The following is a 17,322-nucleotide window of genomic DNA, read 5'->3' on the forward strand; positions in this document are numbered from 1 at the left end:
CCTAATTCTCAACTTGATAAATTCATATCTCTTTCGAACTCCTACAAACATCCAGGGATCGGACAACATATAGTCCGGCTATACTTGTTTCCATATTCTCTCACTCATCATGCTCAAACATGGTTCGAAGGACTGGAAAAAGATTCCATCACTTCATGGACGGAGATGGCTACTAAATTCATAATCAAATATTTCCGTCCTTCTAAACAAACCAAACTAAAGAATGACATCATTAACTTCAGACAAAGTTATGATGAATCTATTTGCACTGCATGGGAGCGATTCAAAACCTTGCTGAAGAAGTGCCCTAATCACCAACTAGAACGGTCAGCTCAAATCTGTACCTTCTACAATGGTCTTACAGTAAATCATAGGACAACGATCGATGCAGCAGCTCAAGGAAATCTGATGAACCAAACCGCAGATGAAGCATGGGAATTGCTCAAGAATATGACAATGCATTATCATGACTGGAACAGTGGTGAAACAACTTCATCATCTGCGCAACTCTCTGTGTGATGACCCGGGAATTTCCGACCAAATTTAAACATAATCTTATATGATTCGACTCGATAAGCAAAGTCTATTAAACCGAGTCTCATTATGTTTGAACTATTTCATGATAACATTTGACCTTTAACTATTTCCGACGATTCACGAACCTTTAATTGTAACTAAGAATGTAAATATAAATAATTATATATAAAACTAATTATAATAGTATTAATGAACTATTAAGTAATTTTGTTATTATAAAAGATAACATTTAATAACTAAATATTTTCATTTTGAATATATATAGTATATTGTATATAAATGATTCAAACATATTTTACCAACGTTATCAAAATATTAAATGTACAATGTTATACTTTGTAGTTAATTGTTTAATATACATAATTAATCATCTACTCAACATTTAAAACATGATTTTATATATATGGTAGTATACATATATACATAAATATAACTATATATATATATATATATATATATATATATATATATATATATATATATATATATATATATATATATATATGATTTTATACATAATTATTATATTATGTATATGTAGAAATTTATAATATATCTATGATGAAATAATGTACTATTTTAATAAATATATATAATACTTACATATATAAAACATTTATATTTTTCATAATTACATACATAAGTATAATATAATTAGTATGTAAATAAATATTATAATATATTTATATTAAAATGAATAAATATATAATATTCAGTATATGTTACAATACATATTACATAATTATTAAATATTACATAATAATAGATGATATTAATAAATTAAATTTAAATACAAATATAGTTGTTGTAGTAATGTTATTTGTATCGTCAAATATCAATATTTGTATTCATAATATCACTTTATATCATATAAAGATGAAATTGGATGTATAAATTAGATTATTATTACTAATATTATTATTATCGATAAAATATTAATATTATCATAATTAGTATGGTATTATTATTATTATTATTATTATTATTATCATTTTTACAATTATTATTATCATTAATATTATATTTATCATTATTATTAATTTTATTAATATTATTAGATATTAATAGTATTGTTATTATATATTATTATTATTAATTAAAAAAAAATAGTAGGGATCTATATTATACGCTTGACCTCTGTATCCTTTATCTCTATTATTATTATTATTTTTGTTTCTTTCCTGCTCCCAACTCGTGAACCTGTGTTGACATTTTCTCCATTTTTTATCAACCGATCTCTATTATTATAACATGATTATGTATAATTGCAAATCAAATAAAAAGGAAATCCAATGGGATTAAAGAGCACAGCGATATTTTTGTTTTCTTCTTCTCTGCACGCTCCAATTTTTTTTTCTCTTAATTCAATTTCGAATAAAGTTTCAAAATCTAAAAATGCAGAAAGGTTAGAAATCTTTCTTTGAATCTATCTGCAAAATCTCAACTCTCAAATCTTTATATCGATCTTGAATTTTGAAGTCAAAGTTTAGTTTAAAAAAAGTCAACAATTGTTCTTGAGACAAATTCGCGTTCGTGTATATGTTTCTGATCAAATTGACGATTCCAGTAGTTTTTATACATGTTTAGAAAACTATTTCGTGTTATAAACATTATCTATAATGTTATCTATTACGAAATCAATTTTTTTTGTTTTGTTCCAAGAACCGACGCTGCAGTAGGCCTTTAGTGTTTTTTTTTTATTTTAGAACCCAAATTATTTTTTTTTCTGTAATGTTTTGAAGCTTTAAAGGGAACCCCGATTTTTTATTTTTTTTTGGTTATTGATGTTTTGTTGAATCCATGAGACTTGTGGAGAAGAAGAGGAATAGAAGAAAAACAGTTTATATATAAAATTTAAATTCGATATTAGTACAGAGAATCAGAATTGGTGGGATGGTCGAGAGTGTTTGCGTGTGAGCATGTGGTCACGAGATCGAGTCCAGAGGACGGTAGTTTCTTTTTTTTTTTTTTGAAACTCTTTTCATGTGAGGTAGTTTTCTTTTCTAATTTTATTATTGTTATTATATATTAATTATTATTAGTATTATTATTATTATTGTGATTGTTTTGATTGTTATTGTTATTGTTATTATTAGTATCATACTTGTTATCATATTTGAAAGTATTATAGACATTACTATTATTATTATGATAGGTATTAATAATATTATTATTAGTAATAAACTTATCATTTTAGTATTTTATCATCATTAGGATTATGATTATGATTATCATTATTATTATTATGAAGGAAATAAAAATATATTATTATCATCAATATTAGAATTTGTACCGGTTTATAAATAATAGTATCATCAGTACATTTACAATTAATAATATCATATTTATCAGTATCATCATTAATATTTACTAGTATTATTATGATTATCATTTATCATTTAATAAATATTAGAACCCTTATTATTAACATAAGTATGGTATTAGCATTAATATTATTTTAGAGTTATTATTATTAGTATCATTAACAGTTATCATTTTCATTTTTTTTGCTATTAGTATTATCATTATTAATAAAATTATTATTATTATTAGTAAATCATTATTATCTAAATTATTATTTTAACAAATAAATCTTTTGTACACTATATATATACTTATGGTATATACTAGGATTGTATTAATAATTCACATAACAAACTAATAAAATTTCATAAATACAATACTAACCACAAATATATGTATATAAATATATTAATGTCACTATTTATATAAACGTAAATCATTATAGATATATATACATAAAATCGATATATATATAAAATATAACTTAAAATATAATATAAGTATACGTTTTAAAATAAAGGTTAGAATAAATTCTACAAAACTATAATATATAAATAATACATATTAATAAATGAAATTTTGTAACTTACATTATACGTATTAATATATACACAATTGATATAGGTTCGTGAATCCGAGGCCAACCCTGCATTGTTCAATGACGTCATATGTATTTTTACTACAAAATACAGTATCGTGAGTTTCATTTGCCTTTTTACCCTTTATATTTTTGGGCTGAGAATACATGCGCAACTTTTATAACTGTTTTACGAAATTGACACGAGTACGTGAAACTACATTCTATGGTTGGATTATCGAAGTCGAATATGCCCCTTTTTATTAAGTCTGGTAATCTAAGAATTAGGGAACAGACACCCTAATTGACGCGAATCCTAAAGATAGATCTATCGGGCCCAACAAGCCCCATCCAAAGTACCGGATGTTTTAGTACTTCGAAATTTATATCATGTCCGAAGGAGGATCCCGGAATGATGGGGATATTCTTATATATGCATATTGTTAATGTCGGTTACCAGGTGTTCAATCCATATGAATGATATTTTTGTCTCTATGCATGGGACGTATGTTTATGAGAAATGGAAATCTGAAATCTTGTGGTCTATTAAAATGATGGAAACGATTGTTTAAGTTAAACTAATGAACTCACCAACCTTTTGGTTGACACTTTAAAGCATGTTTATTCTCAGGTACGAAAGAAATCTTCCGCTGTGTATTTGCTCATTTTATAGATATTACTTGGAGTCATTCATGGCATATTTCAAAAGACGTTGCATTCGAGTCGTCGAGTTCATCAAGATTATTATCAAGTCAATTATAGTTGGATATATTATGAAATGGTATGCATGCCTGTCAACTTTCGATGTAATGAAAGTTTGTCTTTTCAAAAACGAATGCAATGTTTGTAAAATGTATCATATAGAGGTCAAGTACCTCGCGATGTAATCAACTGTTGTGAATCGTTTATAATCGATATGGACTTCGTCCGGATGGATTAGGACGGGTCATCACAGTTGGTATCAGAGCGGTGGTCTTAGCGAACCAGGTCTTGCATTAGTGAGTCTAACTGATAGTCGTTAGAATGCATTAATGAGTCTGGACTTCGACCGTGTTTGCATGTCAAAAGTTTTGCTTATCATTTAGTGTCGAAAAATTATTTGCTTATCATCCTTAAAGTCTAAGACACGTCTTACTGCCTTTATTGCATAGACAGTGTATAGTTAAATTCATATCTTAGCGTATCTGTTATTGTTACCTTTGCCTGACAGCTTCCGTAGATTCCTCCATAGCTTATGGGATTTTAGTATTATATATGCATATGTAAATTATGTATTGCAGGGTACTAATCTACATCCTAAAATCTATTTCTTATCGAAAATCCTTCATCTGATCGTACGAGATGAATCCCTCAACCAGTTCGAGTCCATCAGATTTCGATAGCTATTTCGATAGTTATTCCGACAACTATTTCGATATGGATTTCCACTCGAGCTCCGAAAGCAGAGTAACCGGAATGAATCGATCAATTAGCCATCATCTATTCTGAATGAATTGGAGATGGGTTCGTAGTCGACTTAATCAATGGAAACGCGAAGAAGGCGATCATTTCCACTAACCAAATTCACCTCTTGACAATGAACCTAAAACGTTTACCGGCGAACCTGTTCGAGACACCATTTTCGCTCTCATTTCCAAAGTATCTCATCACGATCATATACTATCTCAGATTCTAAACCTCATTCATCCGCTCGTCCGAACCGACAATCATCCCGGTGTAATAGAAGAAGTTAACGAACTTCGCGCATAAGTTGTAGTCTTGGAAAATATGGTGCAAAACGTACCAGCTTCATCCAAATCACCGGCACCAACAGTACCACCAACAACCCAAATTTCAATATCACATGCCTCAACATCTCAATCTATACCTCGAGTATAATCATCATTCTACATGACATTCTACATCAGTTATCTTCGTTCGACATGGTGATTATGTAATCTCTAATGTTTTAGAGATTATTTATTCTAGTTCCAACTGAAAACTAAATGAGTTTAATATCATGTTAACTCATTAAATTCATGATTACATCTGAAGAAAATATATATGTATATATGTTTTCATAAAGATTGTAATTAAAAATTCTTTTGTACAAACTGTTAATAATAAAAATATTTTAACGGGTAGGTAATACCCGAGGAATATTTAAATTTCACATTAATAAGTTACACTGTATATTCTTCGAATCTGATTCAACAGTTATTCACTATCCTATTTACAACCACCGGGATACTTATCCGTTCACCAAAGAATAACTATTTTCATTCAAATTCAATTTCATATTTGAATTTTGACCTATCAGAATCCAACAAGTGGCATAATGAAGAAATAATGGACACAATAAAAATTGATTAGAAACAGACTAATTAACAATATTAAATTTTATTAAGAAACCACGCTAACAAAATCCTAGCTAACTGTTCCTAGCTAACTGTTAATTCCGTATTACATTTTATTTATCGCAATTTATTTATCGCAATTTATTTATCGCAATTTATTTTATCGCAATTTATATTCTCGCAATTTTATTTATTGTCATTTAATTTCTGTTATTTACTTTACGCACTTTATTTATCGTCATTTAATTTCAGTTATTTATTTTACGCACTTTAAATATCGGGACACGTATACAAGGTTTTGACATATCATATCGACACATCTATATATATTATTTGGAATCACCATAGACACTCTATATGCAGTAATGATCGAGTTCTCTATACAGGGTTGAGGTTGATTCTATAATAATATATATACTTTGAGTTGTGATCGAGTCTGAGACATGTACACGGGTCACGATACGTATTAATTAATTCAAATATTATATATTAAACTATATATGAATGATTGCACTGTTAACTGTGGACTATCGACTGTGGACTAATAACATTGGACAATTAAAATGAATTAAAATATTGAATATAACATATGAAACTAAACAATTCTTCAAGTTTGCCACTTGATTTCGTCTTAAACCTCATTTGTATCTTCACGATTGCATTCTGCGTTCAAACCTTTCATGATTCTTGAAAACACCTCAATCGATAGGATGAATCAACCGCACTTCATCTACGGAAGGAAAGATTTATGCATATAGTTATGCACCTGAGAAACTCTCGGCAATTGAGTAAAAGTTCAACATGTAGCCGCGTCAGATCCTTTGGCATTTATTAACAAAAACAACTTTGCGATCCCTTTTCAAAATTAGCCAATTTTGTCACAGCTCCAACAAGTCAACTTCGACTTTTCGTACGAAACAACCTTATTATAACGTTTATATATACGCGTGCTCTTTTATTGTTACCAGGTAACCTTTCATATTCCATCATATTACCATCGGCGTTTAATCATCTAAAAACACAATTCTCCTGAAACCACCTCGGATTAATAACCGATGATTCAGATATCATAGCATTAAATGCAGAGGAAACAGAAAAATGGTAGATGGTCTAAACGGACAAAAGTTTGATGATAAAGAAAGGAGTGTTAGGAACGCTCGATAGAAAATTGGGTATTGAAAAACAGATTGAGTTACCCATGAAGGAGACCAAGGACAAATACAAGGACCAAATCCTATATTCAAAGGATTCAGGTAATTCTGGATCCGTTGAAATCTTTAGAGAATTTCTTGCTCCGAAGTCATGTTAAAATCTTGCGGAAAATCTTTCTCCATCAACCGTCGAACTTAGAAATTCCAAAATATCATCATCAATATCTTTGATATTTCTGAGGATATTTTCATAAATATTCTCGTCCGAAATTATATACCTCTTCGTGCTTCCTGTGTATCAATATATTGGAAACATTCAATAGAAAATATAGTACCGAAAAGCAGATTATGCGAAACTATGAAGAAAGCCGTGGATAAATCACAAAGAATAAGTTTGACTTCAAAGAATCCAAATAATTCAATGTCTGCTAAAGTCTATAGTGAATAACTTGCTCCTTACTCTAAACCCTTGCAGACAATAGTTTCTATCATCCTCTGATCTTAGATATTCTGAGATATTATCGTACCTTTCATTATAAATATCCTCCATATTTCTGGAGATATTTTTATAACTATTCTTATCTGAAATCATTAATCTTTTCGTGCTATCAGTATTACATCATATAGAAACTGTTAGTTTCTATATTCTGTAAATTTTCAAGCTTAAAATATGAATGTTATTGTAGTAATGATGGGAACTAATGCATGAGTTAGTATAATATAATGACACTTGATCAACGTGATTATATTACAGTAAGTCATGCTGAGTTTCTAAATGAAACGTGATGATTCACAGATCATAACGTCATCATGTGCCATGTTACATAACTCTTTCATCCTACTTAACTCCGTAACAAATCAAGAAAATGTATTCTTGATGGTTCTATCTTCCGTGATGTTGATAAATTTGAAAATCAAATCGTGCTATCACGTTCCTTCATGCTTAGAACATTATAATCATTCGAAACTCTATATCTATAAATTCTGGACCATTATTCGCTTGACTTGAAGTCGGGAAGAGAAAACAAAAGCATAGAGCTTTGAAATATAAGGGAGAATATAAAGTCCGATAACAACACATAAATTACAAACCGTGTATATCAATGTTTATCGCAACATAAAGACACGGGAGAATTAAAAACATTATAATCCCGAGGGCGAAGTAGAAGAAAGCAGATTCCTCTGGTGGAAGTTGGAAAAGGAGAATGATTGTTGCGATAGTAAGGATGAGGATAAGGATCAGAACTGGATTAATCATTTTCAGAATCTTTTGGATGTATGAACTAAGAAAGAAAGTATAAGAATGGTGAGAATAATGGAAAGGAAGAGCTTAATTTATACTGGAAATATCAGACGTAGTAATCGGGGCAGATCACCGTATTTAATTAAAGAGATCTTAATTTCCATAAATCCCGAAGAATCAGATTTTATAGATCTTCAAGATTTTCTTTAAATCCCTTAAATTCCGGAATTCAACCAAGGCAATGTCAAAAGTTAAGACGCGCCTTATTTTCTAAATTCAAACCTGACTACGTCAAAAGTTAAAAACAAATCTTTGTTTCTCATTTCATCCTTTTGTGAATAGCTTCATTCGCACTCTTCGAATAATCGAATTATTTTTATCCATATTACTCAATGATGATAAAACTCAAGTTATCAACTCATATTCGTCAGGAAAACATATTTATTGTTAGCTATGACGACCTCACTCAAATTTCGGGACGAAATTTCTTTAACGGGTAGGTACTGTGATGACCCGGGAATTTCCGACCAAATTTAAACATAATCTTATATGATTCGACTCGATAAGCAAAGTCTATTAAACCGAGTCTCATTATGTTTGAACTATTTCATGATAACATTTGACCTTTAACTATTTCCGACGATTCACGAACCTTTAATTGTAACTAAGAATGTAAATATAAATAATTATATATAAAACTAATTATATTAGTATTAATGAACTATTAAGTAATTTTGTTATTATAAAAGATAACATTTAATAACTAAAGATTTTCATTTTGAATATATATAGTATATTGTATATAAATGATTCAAACATATTTTACCAACGTTATCAAAATATTAAATGTACAATGTTATACTTTGTAGTTAATTGTTTAATATACATAATTAATCATCTACTCAACATTTAAAACATGATTTTATATATATGGTAGTATACATATATACATAAATATAACTATATATATATATATATATATATATATATATATATATGATTTTATACATAATTATTATATTATGTATATGTAGAAATTTATAATATATCTATGATGAAATAATGTACTATTTTAATAAATATATATAATACTTACATATATAAAACATTTATATTTTTCATAATTACATACATAAGTATAATATAATTAGTATGTAAATAAATATTATAATATATTTATATTAAAATGCATAAATATATAATATTCAGTATATGTTACAATACATATTACATAATTATTAAATATTACATAATAATAGATGATATTAATAAATTAAATTTAAATACAAATATAGTTGTTGTAGTAATGTTATTTGTATCGTCAAATATCAATATTTGTATTCATAATATCACTTTATATCATATAAAGATGAAATTGGATGTATAAATTAGATTATTATTACTAATATTATTATTATCGATAAAATATTAATATTATCATAATTAGTATGGTATTATTATTATTATTATTATTATTATTATTATTATTATTATTATCATTTTTACAATTATTATTATCATTAATATTATATTTATCATTATTATTAATTTTATTAATATTATTAGATATTAATAGTATTGTTATTATATATTATTATTATTAATTAAAAAAAACAGTAGGGATCTATATTATACGCTTGACCTCTGTATCCTTTATCTCTATTATTATTATTATTTTTGTTTCTTTCCTGCTCCCAACTCGTGAACCTGTGTTGACATTTTCTCCATTTTTTATCAACCGATCTCTATTATTACAACATGATTATGTATAATTGCAAATCAAATAAAAAGGAAATCCAATGGGATTAAAGAGCACAGCGATATTTTTGTTTTCTTCTTCTCTGCACGCTCCAATTTTTTTTTCTCTTAATTCAATTTCGAATAAAGTTTCAAAATCTAAAAATGCAGAAAGGTTAGAAATCTTTCTTTGAATCTATCTGCAAAATCTCAACTCTCAAATCTTTATATCGATCTTGAATTTTGAAGTCAAAGTTTAGTTTAAAAAAAGTCAACAATTGTTCTTGAGACAAATTCGCGTTCGTGTATATGTTTCTGATCAAATTGACGATTCCAGTAGTTTTTATACATGTTTAGAAAACTATTTCGTGTTATAAACATTATCTATAATGTTATCTATTACGAAATCAATTTTTTTTGTTTTGTTCCAAGAACCGACGCTGCAGTAGGCCTTTAGTGTTTTTTTTTTTTATTTTAGAACCCAAATTAATTTTTTTTCTGTAATGTTTTGAAGCTTTAAAGGGAACCCCGATTTTTTATTTTTTTTTGGTTATTGATGTTTTGTTGAATCCATGAGACTTGTGGAGAAGAAGAGGAATAGAAGAAAAACAGTTTATATATAAAATTTAAATTCGATATTAGTACAGAGAATCAGAATTGGTGGGATGGTCGAGAGTGTTTGCGTGTGAGCATGTGGTCACGAGATCGAGTCCAGAGGACGGTAGTTTCTTTTTTTTTTTTGAAACTCTTTTCATGTGAGGTAGTTTTCTTTTCTAATTTTATTATTGTTATTATATATTAATTATTATTAGTATTATTATTATTATTGTGATTGTTTTGATTGTTATTGTTATTGTTATTATTAGTATCATACTTGTTATCATATTTGAAAGTATTATAGACATTACTATTATTATTATGATAGGTATTAATAATATTATTATTAGTAATAAACTTATCATTTTAGTATTTTATCATCATTAGGATTATGATTATGATTATCATTATTATTATTATGAAGGAAATAAAAATATATTATTATCATCAATATTAGAATTTGTACCGGTTTATAAATAATAGTATCATCAGTACATTTACAATTAATAATATCATATTTATCAGTATCATCATTAATATTTACTAGTATTATTATGATTATCATTTATCATTTTATAAATATTAGAACCCTTATTATTAACATAAGTATGGTATTAGCATTAATATTATTTTAGAGTTATTATTATTAGTATCATTAACAGTTATCATTTTCATTTTTTTTGCTATTAGTATTATCATTATTAATAAAATTATTATTATTATTAGTAAATCATTATTATCTAAATTATTATTTTAACAAATAAATCTTTTGTACACTATATATATACTTATGGTATATACTAGGATTGTATTAATAATTCACATAACAAACTAATAAAATTTCATAAATACAATACTAACCACAAATATATGTATATAAATATATTAATGTCACTATTTATATAAACGTAAATCATTATAGATATATATACATAAAATCGATATATATATAAAATATAACTTAAAATATAATATAAGTATACGTTTTAAAATAAAGGTTAGAATAAATTCTACAAAACTATAATATATAAATAATACATATTAATAAATGAAATTTTGTAACTTACATTATACGTATTAATATATACACAATTGATATAGGTTCGTGAATCCGAGGCCAACCCTGCATTGTTCAATGACGTCATATGTATTTTTACTACAAAATACAGTATCGTGAGTTTCATTTGCCTTTTTACCCTTTATATTTTTGGGCTGAGAATACATGCGCAACTTTTATAACTGTTTTACGAAATTGACACAAGTACGTGAAACTACATTCTATGGTTGGATTATCGAAGTCGAATATGCCCCTTTTTATTAAGTCTGGTAATCTAAGAATTAGGGAACAGACACCCTAATTGACGCGAATCCTAAAGATAGACCTATCGGGCCCAACAAGCCCCATCCAAAGTACCGGATGTTTTAGTACTTCGAAATTTATATCATGTCCGAAGGAGGATCCCGGAATGATGGGGATATTCTTATATATGCATATTGTTAATGTCGGTTACCAGGTGTTCAATCCATATGAATGATATTTTTGTCTCTATGCATGGGATGTATGTTTATGAGAAATGGAAATCTGAAATCTTGTGGTCTATTAAAATGATGGAAACGATTGTTTAAGTTAAACTAATGAACTCACCAACCTTTTGGTTGACACTTTAAAGCATGTTTATTCTCAGGTACGAAAGAAATCTTCCGCTGTGTATTTGCTCATTTTATAGATATTACTTGGAGTCATTCATGGCATATTTCAAAAGACGTTGCATTCGAGTCATCGAGTTCATCAAGATTATTATCAAGTCAATTATAGTTGGATATATTATGAAATGGTATGCATGCCTGTCAACTTTCGATGTAATGAAAGTTTGTCTTTTCAAAAACGAATGCAATGTTTGTAAAATGTATCATATAGAGGTCAAGTACCTCGCGATGTAATCAACTGTTGTGAATCGTTTATAATCGATATGGACTTCGTCCGGATGGATTAGGACGGGTCTTCACACTCTGCACTTAACAATCAAACAGAGGCCATCAAATCCCTCACTGATAAGATGTAATCTCTCGCTAAACAACTCAGAGAATTGAAGATGCAGCCGCAGCAGGTCAACCAAGCTCAGGCTTATGTTAATTGTACCAACCCGCAACCTACTGAAGAATATTAAGTTGAGTACGAAAACCCTGACGGTTCAGTCTGTTACGTTCAATACCCAACTCGTCCACCAAATCCCGGATTCAATCAACATCGTAGGGTTAATCAATTTCAACGAAGCAACCAACCTTTTCTCTATCGTTACCCACCTTATCCAGCCCAACAATCTCAATTGTCCTACGATCAACCACTTCCACTCACCGGTTCACCAGTCGAGGAAAATTCCCCTACCACCCAGATTACAAAAGCAACTAACCCTACTTCGGAGCTGATGATCAGTTGACTCAGTTCATTCAACATCTAAATCAGAGAACTGCAGCCAGACAAGATCAGACAGAGATACTAATGAGAAATCAATTGGGTCTGCTCAAAAGTCTGGAGACGCAGCTCGGACAGTTATCACAACGCCTTGAAAACCGACCATGGGGAAGGTTACCCAGTAATACTATCCAAAATCCCCACATAGAGGAAGCCAAGCAAATGGATTCCATAATCCCAGAGGAAGAACTACGGAGAAGGTCAGCTAGGCTCAAGAACAAATCGACATATACTCAGAAGCTGACCCCCGCAACTCCAGTTCATGTACCCTATCCTGGAAGGCTACAGGAGGAACCATCCAAACTTGATTCCTTCAAGCTTGATGGAAGATTCATGGACGCCATGTCCAAAGTCCCCAACCAGAAAAGATACATCCGAAGGCTTCTTTCTACAAAGGAGAGGATACCAGATTCTAACAAAATTCCACTGAATGAAGAATAATCAGCATTACCAGAAACTCTCTACACCAAAGCTAGGAGATACGGGCCAATTCATTTTCCCGTGTTCGATCTACCAATCTGGAACCATTCATGTGCTAGCAGATTTAGAAGCAAGTAACAACCTAATCTCTCTACAAGAGATTAGAATTAGGAGACTTGTCACCAACTAAAATAAGAATCCCACTTGCCGATCACACAATTCGATATCCTAAGGGCATAATTGAGAACGTCATGATGAAAGTCAATAAATTCTTGTATCCTACGGATTTCGTAGTAATGGACATCAAGAAAGACCTACACACATCAGTAGTGGTAGGAAGACCTTTCATGAATACGGCTAGGATTGTCATTAATGTGTACAATCAAACCTTGATCTTGCGATCACATGGGGATAGCGTTACCTTCAAAATTGACCGACCAAACGATCTTTCTGGACAGGCAGAGATGTTTGCTATTTCCACCAGATGGATCACTTCCGATGACGAGTCTTCACCAACAGCCAATGATATCGAGATGGGTGTCGAATCACAGTCTGCAGACGACCCAGAAATAGAAGAAGAGGATCCCAGCGAAGAAATAGAGGAAGTGGAGGGATCTGAAGAGGAAGAGGAAATGGAATACGTAAAAGAAACTGCGATAATACCCGCTCTAAGAATTAAGCATCATGAAGAATTAATGAATCTTGAGACGGAAGCTTACACTTTAATCATTCGTTTCAAGAAGAAGATTGACAAGGTTAAGGTTAAAGATATAAAAATTGACCCAGCAAGTATCAAAGTGGAAAACCATAATACTGAAGAAGCCCATTTATTAGACGAATCCTCAGAAGAAGATTATACCGATGATGACAAGGAAGAGCAACATGAAGAAATTCTGGATAACTCACACTCTCAAACCGAACTATATCTAGGAGAGCCGGAGTCTTCTTCAATTTGGATCCCAGTCATATGTACACACGCAGACATGATAACCTTTATCAATGTTACCGATGAATTTGAAGATATTCTCGAAGCCATCCGTAAATCAACAATTGATTTCACCCTATGCTTAACATAACGAATTATGGCTATCCAAAAAAAATATAACCTCTATCTCTAGAGAGAAGACAATGATGTTGAAATCCTAGAAGAACGCATTCAAGACTTTATCAACTCTCTTCACGATCATATCTACCAAGAAGAAAGGCAACGAGAGCACAATTCAGTGGTTCACACTATTCTTGAGACAAGATTATATCGAGATCAGAAAATCATTTACTCTAAGGTTTATAACGCCTTAGCCGGATCTACACTTCCATTCTCAGCAAACCAACGAGCACTACTGAGTCTCATCCAAAAGCACGTGGACCTTTCCACTGGACGCCCGACTTATCACTCTGATTTGCAAATGATCGAGGATATTCACAGCTTTTTCGCTCTTTTGGAAAGAGATAATTTCGAAAGCACACCAGGAAAACTAGTGATTTACGTAACAATTGATCACCATGCTGATCTGATTATCAAAGAGTTACAAGACCTTGTTACGGAGGAAGTAAGGAAAAACAATCCGTTCTCTCATATTGAACAAGATCGAGTCAACATCGCAACCTACGTCACAAAGCAGATATCACGTATCTTCCACGAATCCACAGATCCAAGTTTCAAATTTAAAGCAGGATGTCGGGAGATATACTCAAAGACGGTGACGTTGATGCTCGGGTCAGGATTGATGTTCACTTCTTTTCAGCTTCGTCTTTTAACTAATCTGTGCAAAGCTACAGACTCTTACTGTGGAGATCACCATTCTGAAGATTTCGAGATACTAAAGATACAGTTTCTAACATTGTTTGAAGACCTCCGAAATGAGCATCCCATCAGAGAGACATTCACCACCAGCACTGCTTCTATGATTGACATTCATGGGTTAACCAGCAGAGTAGTGGATCATATTCTCATCGGACTTCAAGACTTATCAAGAGCCTAAACTGCACACTACTTATCTTTCAGAAGATCTTCAAGGGAAGTACCGGATCTTCTACCACTATTGGTCCGACACTTTCTCAGGATTTACCCGCCAAGACTTACATTCCCTCGAGAAGAACAAGATTACAACCATCAGCTATGTTTGCTTTTTAAAACGTCACTACGGTCGAGCCAATGACCTTAAACAAAAGCGCTTCTTAGGAGGCAACTGGTGAAATAAAGTAGAGTAGAAGAATAAAGGATGACAAATGAGCCGATCAATAAAAGATGCAAGGATTAGAAGCCAGCCGCATATGCTAGGGGTATTTCTTTCTTTTTGCTACTAGCTCAAGATTCGCACTATGCCACATTCAAGCTTATCACTAATGTGGGATAACAACCTAATTAAAACACTAGACAAATACTTCCAAATCTTCAACTAAAACTCCTAAGTGTGGGATACACTAGGAACATTGAGGAAAATGTTTGTCTAAGTGTGGGATGTTGGTATAATATTTTTATGCTATATTAAAATAACCCATTACAAAGATTCCAAGTCCTTAAGCCAAATTTCAGAAAATTTTGCAAAAGAAAGCCCTTTTGAAAAAGTATTTTTGAAAACCTAAAATGGTTGCCAATAAAAATAAGGCTTAAGTAGGGTGGAAATCTTGTTAGGTTGAACCAAATCTCTAATAGAGCATTGCATGACTAAGGCATTATCGACCTAAATTGATTATGGTGAGGCACCCCAATTAAGGACCAGCATTCATCTTTAATGCTTCACTATTTTTCGTTGAGAGTGCTGATGTCTGTGCTCAGAATCAGAACTTGCTTTAGATCTACATTTCCGAGCAGCGATTTTAGATTCGGTTATAATCAGAAGAGCTAGCCATTTGTCAAAATTAAGCCTTTCGCACTTCCACCACTTCTACTCCACCACCACACCCACGTCATCTTTACTATTACTCGAAAAATCCAGAAAACGAGATTCTTTCCGAAAATCCGATGTTATAAACCTCTCTAATATCTTGGCAAAGGTCTTGAAAAAGTTTACCAGCAACAAGTTTCTCGAGATGAAATCTTCAAAAAAAAAAAACAAAAAAAAAATAATAATTTCAAGTTCTGTAAAGGAGCAGAACGTAATAAGAGAAATGCCGAAGAAAACTTGACCGAAAATGATTATCAAATGAAGAAAATTTCAAAAGTGCTTCTCAAAAACTTCACCACTCCTATCTACCCGAATAAAAGTCTGTATAAAGACTACATTACCCTCTTATCTCACCCCTCAAAAACAATTTCACTACCACTCCAAAATTCCTTTTCCATCATTGAAAAATGACCTAGAAGCTAAGATTACTACCGTTCTCGCGTTAGCAGCAAGGATTTGAGTCTTTATCAAGCCTATGACGATGGGTGCAGCATGACAGGCTATGATTGATTTCATTTCTTAGATCTATAGGGAACCCTAAACACTTGTTTGATTTGAGTGACCCGTAAAAGTTAGCCTATGTCATGTAACCTCCTCGCATGCTTGCAGAGATAGTTTCAATCATAACATAGATGACTCACCTTATCTTTTTGCTCTTATAATAAAAGAAAACCGCTTAGGCTATTAGAAAAAGAAACTCCGAAAAGATTCTTAAGGAAATGAGAGTTTGCATGAGGACAAGCAAAGTCTAAGTGTGGGATATTTGATATCGGCTAAAAAGTCACGTTTTCACCCCGGTATTAAGGCCCAAAAATAAGAAAGATTCGAACTTTATTGGCAAAATACCCACTTCGTCGGTTAGAATTGAGGAACAAGTAATTACAAAGACGGTGCAAAAAGAATCATGAGAATCGGAGCTAAAACGAAGATTCTAGAGCGAATACGGTGAAAGACAAGAAATCAAGTTATGATCCAGGGAATCAGCAAGGCAAACGGGCTGCCAAACGGCCTGCCAGTGTGGCAAATGGCCTGCCAAACGTCCTGAACAAATGGCCTTAT

The 17,322-nt window shown here is 30.9% G+C and overlaps 1 non-coding gene across 1 annotated transcript; it reads right to left on the reverse strand.

The window, feature by feature from the left end:
- Positions 1 to 213: 213 nt before the first annotated feature.
- On the reverse strand, positions 214 to 320 carry LOC139856345 (small nucleolar RNA R71). The gene has a single exon (XR_011761832.1). It is a non-coding gene; the product is annotated as a small nucleolar RNA R71 (small nucleolar RNA).
- Positions 321 to 17,322: the final 17,002 nt, after the last annotated feature.

This window comes from Rutidosis leptorrhynchoides, chromosome 6 (genome assembly GCF_046630445.1).
Source record: "Rutidosis leptorrhynchoides isolate AG116_Rl617_1_P2 chromosome 6, CSIRO_AGI_Rlap_v1, whole genome shotgun sequence".
Taxonomy (NCBI): domain Eukaryota; kingdom Viridiplantae; phylum Streptophyta; class Magnoliopsida; order Asterales; family Asteraceae; genus Rutidosis; species Rutidosis leptorrhynchoides.